Raw genomic sequence first — 6,396 nt, 5'->3', positions numbered from 1 at the left:
ATCCTCAGAGCCCAGTGAGTTTCATGTATTCTAAATTTAATTCACATTCTATGACTTTATCACTTTTTACTCATTTAAAAGTATCCTATTTGTAGACTTAATCACCTTATTAAGATCTGAAAAACATTTTTTATACTTTAACCCCACTACTGAAATACTTTCTTTTTGCCTATACAAGTTGGCACCATCTCAGTCTTAAAAGGAAAAATTCATCTCTAAAGCAATTTGCAGTGACAAATTTGAACACTTTGAGTCTTTTACCACCAATGTTTTAAACTTTTTATTTTACTGAAATTGCATCCTGAATCATGTAAGGTCCAAAATTACTAAGTAGCAAAACAGTAAAGCATGATTTTGCTAATACACATTTTGTATCATTAGGGCCTCATGGTATTATACCTATATGGATACCCCCAATTCACTGTTTTTCTTTACTTTTGGCCTGGCTATCATTCTCTAACCTTGATCCTGATGATCTTTTGTGAGCAATTTAATTGAAAGTCTACACTTGTATGTGCTTTGCCCATTGAACATACTAATAGGAGCTTTCTGGAATGAACCAAATGCACTATCTAATGGCAGGCTTATAACTTCTTTCCTCTCTTCATAGCTCTATGGAGATAAAGCAACTACAATTTTGAGTGACCTTATGTGCCAGCAGTTCCCATCTGCTGTGGACTGAAATTACCATCTAAGTTCTTGCTATCTGAGAATCTGCAAGATGGCCCTTGATCTGTCAACCAAACACAAGCAGTTAACACAAATCGCACACAATTTTAAAGGCAGACAGGATGGTAAAATCAGACTCTATTTGCCCATTCTTTTACCACTTTATAAAACTAAGCTGTTCCCATCTACTGCCCTCAGACAGAGAACTTTTTAAAATTCTAGGAAACCTGATCCTAGGAACTTGCCAGCAAAGTGTTATTCGTCTTATTCTTGTTAACCAATATTAATAATGAAGTGCATCTGAAACCAAGCTTCTTATGTGCAATAGGAATCTACATTTTCAGATCGAGTTCTTTCATCTTTTAAAATTAATGTTTTTATAATAATTATATGTCTATGGTGGAAAAATTTAAAAATGCACAAAAGAATAAGGAACAAAGTAGCAATTACCTAATGCTGATACCTACAGATATCTAGTATTAACCTTTTCCCATATTTTCTTTCAACCTAGAGGTTTTACTTTACACATCATTTTTAAATAACATTGTATTATAAATATATTCATTTAAAGGAGTATTTTAAAGTATTATTTTAATGAATTCATATTAGCTCATTATCTGAGTATACTGTAATTATATTAGTATGCTATAATTTATTTATTCATTCATCTAATGTTGGACATTGTACATTTAGTTTTTCAATTATTCAGAATGATAAATAGCCCTGTCGATATGTTAATTGGTCTCTCTAATTATTTCCTTAGGATAGGTATCTATGTTCATCTTTTAAGTTCTTAACAGTCTCTCAAATTGCTTTTCATGAAAACTGTAATACTCCCACCTATATGCTAATTTTATAAGTGGAAATTTATATCTTACTATTCCACTTCCTTTTAATTAAAATCTAGTTAGTACAGAGACAATTCTGGATGCAAATCAAGAAGAAAATAGTAGAAGATACAGTGACTTTGACTCTAATCTTGGTCCAGCCATGCAGAAAGGACACTGCTCATCGCTTCTACTGCAGTCTTCCTTCATCTGAGGTTTTGCCTGGTGGCCAAAGAGCTGCAAAGGGAAACATCTCTGTAAAAAGACTTCTTAGGGTATAATAAGACCACAATTAACATATTTATTAGTACCTTTAGTTTATTAAGCCCCTTCACATCAATTGTCATAGTAGATTCTCAGAATAACCTTCTAAGGATGGTGTTTTTGTGGAGATGCTTGGGTTACTATTCTCCCAAGTTGCTGGGACCCTTCATTATCTCCAGTTTCTCTGACCATGTAAGTATTCTAGGCTGGCAAGTGATAGATTAAGACTTGAAACCTAACTCCAAATATTATGCTCTTTCTGTTATTATTTCTATTATATCACAATCCCTATTACAAAGGAAGGTGTACTAAGAAGCAAAAATAACTTAAGCTTCAGGGACACCAATTGCATTGGTCCCTTCCAAGTTACCATGCCTAATTTTGTATTTGTAATTTTGTAACCTTTTTCTTAAAGAGAGCCCGCAGAGTGTATAGGCTTCAGAGTCCCACAAAACCCAGATCCACTGCTGCTCCACAGATAGCAGGACGCTAAGAGCTTAAAAATAGCTGTTGGGGTTCTGGGATAGGTGATGGTTAAAAATTTCAAGGTGCTGTGAAACAGGTAATGTCATGTCTACCAAGAGGCCTCCATACACATTACTCTCAGTACCTTCCCTCTCTCAGATAACAGATCATCATTTTCTTCAGAAAAATACTGGGTCATTTGCTTCCTCAAGGACACTACTTAGCTGATGAATCCAAAGCACTGAATCAGAACTCAAGGACTTTAAGGGCAAGGTGGGCAGAAAGAAGGCAGGACCCAAGTTGAGGACCTGAAAGAGAAGGCACAATTGAAGCCTGAGATGACATAAAATAAAATGGATCTTAGTGTTTAGTATTTTGAAAGACACAATATACACGGTAAGGACCCCTTATCTCAAATTATGAATAAATTAGAAATTGCATTAAACACTTTAAACCCAACGTGATGGGTTATTTATCTTTTCTTGTATGACTTGGCTTATTTTCATCTCAATTGGGCTGCCATCTGTGGTCAGATCCATCAGACAGGGGTTCAAAAACATCTTTTCGTACCACGAGCCCCTTTGAAATATGATGAAGTCTATAAACCCTTTTCTCAGAATAATGTTTTTAAATATGTAAAATAAATTATTTAGGATTGCAAAGGAAACCAATTATATTGAAATACAGTTATGGAAATAATTATGAAACAACTTCGTGATATAGTGAGATAGTGTTTATTTATTAATGTGTTAAAAATCCAGATCCAATAGTGGATCTGTAATCTGTCATAATTTCAGTGTAATGATGAGTATAAACCCTGAGATGTCTGCAACAGCTGTAATGTGATATGAAAATATCTGTGACTTCTGTTGATGATGAAGTCACAGATACAGCTAGTGTAGTTTGTTGCTGGCATTCATGTTTAAAGGAAATACTAAATTTTATTTAAATGTTTGTGAAAATAAAGATCTGACTTCCTCTCATTTATGTTCACAAAACCCTTGAATTTTATTCACAGATCCTTGCTGGTCAGTACAGATGTGATCTCAAATTTCTAGTTGCTTGGTGCAGGTAATAAAAGCTCCTGTTATGGGCTGAGTTGGGTCCCCCCAAAGTTTATATGTTGAAATTCTAACCCCCAGTACCACAGAATGTGACTGTATTTGGAGACAGGACCTTTAAAGAGGTAATTAAGGTAAAATGAGGTCATATGGGTGGGTCCTGACCCAGTATGTCTGGTGTCCTTATAAGATAAGGAAATTTGGACCCAGGCATACACAAAGGGAAGACCATCCGAAGATATTGGAAGAAGATGGCTGTCTATATGCCAAGGAGAGAGTCTTTAGAAGAAACCAACCCTGCTAACAGCTTGATCTCAGATTTCTAGCCTCCAGAATTGTAAAAATAATAAATTTCTATGTAAGCCACCCAGACTGTGGTACTTTGTTATGGTAGCCCTAGCAAACTAATGTAGACCTGAGCCAGTCCTCCAAGAGTAGAGGAACTACATTGAGGTGTCTGCCTTCTAGTTGATTGGAAATGAAACGTTTAAGAGCATGGTTCTGAGTTAAAAGCAAAGACTTAAACCTAGTGTGGAATCCCCATTTTCATTCTTACTATCACTGTGATGTTAGCTTTGTCATCAACCTTCTACAAGTCCCAATTTCCTCATGTATACACGGAAAATGCTAACAGAACCTGCCTCAAAGAATTTTTATGAGGATTAGATGAAATAATCTACTTAATGCACTTGGAATGAAGTCTGGAAAATAGTAAATCCTTAATATGATGTTGATAACAATGAAGAAGATGAAAAATCACCCTCCTTCCTCTCTTCTCCAAAACTCCATCTTAGCAAAGGAGAAATGTGGAGAGCTCTTTTGTGGCATTCTGGTATGGTAGAGGGAGTGAGTAAGTATAAGACTTTTTCTCAGAGCCTGCTTTTATTAATATCTATTCTATTCCTTATCACCAGAACTTCCACTAATAATAAATGATAATATCAAATTACTTTCTTTCCTTATTTCATTCATTCAACATATATTCAGTATGTAATTTCTCTGTGCCAGTCACTTTGCTAGATGATGGGCATATATAAAAACTACCTGTTGGCTGTGTAGTGGACAAGGTGGATATGATCCTTGTCTTTGCAATATTCATGACTGTGAAAGATATGAAGAGCATGTCATATAAATAGCCCTTTAAAATATTTAGAAGATTATCCTGGAGAAGGGATGACAAGGGGAAACACCCACACATTACCTGCGCCACAGAAGCCCTCCTCCCACGTTCCCTTCCAGTTGCACATTTCCCCTCACCTATCAAAGATTAATTTTACCTATTTGGAAACTTTATGTAGGTGGAGCCATACAGTATGTCCTCTTTTGCCTCTAGCTTCTTTCACTCAAACTTATGTCAGTGAGATATATCCATGTTGCTGTGTGTAGTTTTAATTTGCTCACTTTCAAAGCCATATAGTATTCCATTGTGTGAATGTATTACTATATATATATATAGTTTTGTTGTTGTTGTTGTTGTTGTTGTTTTTTTGAGACAGAGTCTTGCTCTGTCGCCCAGGCTGGAGGGCAGTGGCGCAATCTCGGCTCACTGCAAGCTCCTCCTCCTGGGTTTGTGCCATTCTCCTGCCTCAGCCTCCCAAGTTGCTGGGACTGCAGGCGCCTGCCACCATGCCCGGCTAATTTTTTATATTTTTAGTAGAGGCGGGGTTTCACCATGTCAGCCAAGATAGTCTTGATCTCTCGACCGCGTGATTCACCCGCCTCGGCCTCCCAAAGTGCTGGGATTACAGGCGTGAACCACTGCGCCCGGCCTATTTATCCACTACACTGATAATGGACATTAGAATTGTTTCAAGTTGAGGATATTAAGTCTAGTGCGACTACAAGCATACTTTTTTAAAGTTAATTTTTAAATTGTGGTGAAACATACATAACAAAATTTATCATTTTAACCATTTTAAGTGTACAATTCAGCAACGTTAAGCACCCTCACAATGTCGTGCAACCCTCACAACTATTCATTTCCAGAAATTTTTCATCAACCCAAACAGAAACTCTCTGTAACCCTTAAACAATAACTCTGCATTTCTCGTCCCAGCCCCTGGTAACCTCTATTATGCTTTCTGTCTCTATGAATTTGACTACTCTATATACCTTATATAAGTGGAATCATACAATATTTGTCCTTTTGTGACTGGCTTATTTCATTTGGGATAATGTTTACAAGATTCATCAATGTCGCATGCATCAGAACTTCATTTCTACTATAAGCATCCTCTTATACATCTTTTGGTGAACACATGTATTAATTTCTGTTGGGACACAGGAATGGGATTGCTGTGTCATATATCTTGCAATATTTTCCCAAGGCTAGTGCAATCTGCTTTACTTCTCTTTAGACTTACCTCCTCATCATACCCTCTCTCCCTTAGCTTTTGTTCTTTGCTTTCGGTCTACAACCATCTCAGTACTCCTCCTATATGAAAACTTTTTCTGTAGCTGTCTCCTTTTCAACCTACTGGACCATTTCCTTCTTCTTCTTCTAACATATATACAGTTGAAAAAACAATAAAATGAACATCATATGCTCAGCTCAAGAAACGGAATGTTAGCAGTATCATAGAATCCCTTACATATACCTGCCTATTTACATCCTCCTCCTTCTCCTCCTCAGAGAGATAGCTACTATCCTGAATTTTGTCTAATCACTTCTTTGTTTTTCTTTATAGTTTGGAACTTACATATCCCTAAGCAATCTATTGTTTACTTTCGTCTGTTTTTGAATTAGAAAAGGGAGCTGGAGTATTTATAGTTTTGTACTTGTCAGTCATTAGCTAAGGAATGCCCCTAAGGACATCAATTCACAGGTCCTTCCTGATCTCCATGAGAACAGGCGAAAGAAAGGCTCTGGAAGCCCTCAGACCAACAGAAATGCCGGTGCTGGCTGTTTAGAGGAAAGCACATTGGGGGCTGGTATGTATGAAAATGGTAAAGGATGAAAGAAATGTAGGTGTCTGCTTTATCTGTTGACTATGATAGCTTCCTAAGTGAGGTTTCCTGCCTTAGTTTCTCTCCCATACAATCCATTTTCCACTTACAATTACTCCCTCATTCAAATACTCAACAAATATTTATTGAATACTTACGACTTG

This window comes from Pan paniscus, chromosome X (genome assembly GCF_029289425.2).
Source record: "Pan paniscus chromosome X, NHGRI_mPanPan1-v2.0_pri, whole genome shotgun sequence".
In the NCBI taxonomy this organism is placed as follows: Eukaryota; Metazoa; Chordata; class Mammalia; order Primates; family Hominidae; genus Pan; species Pan paniscus.
This window is presented reverse-complemented; position numbering follows the sequence as displayed.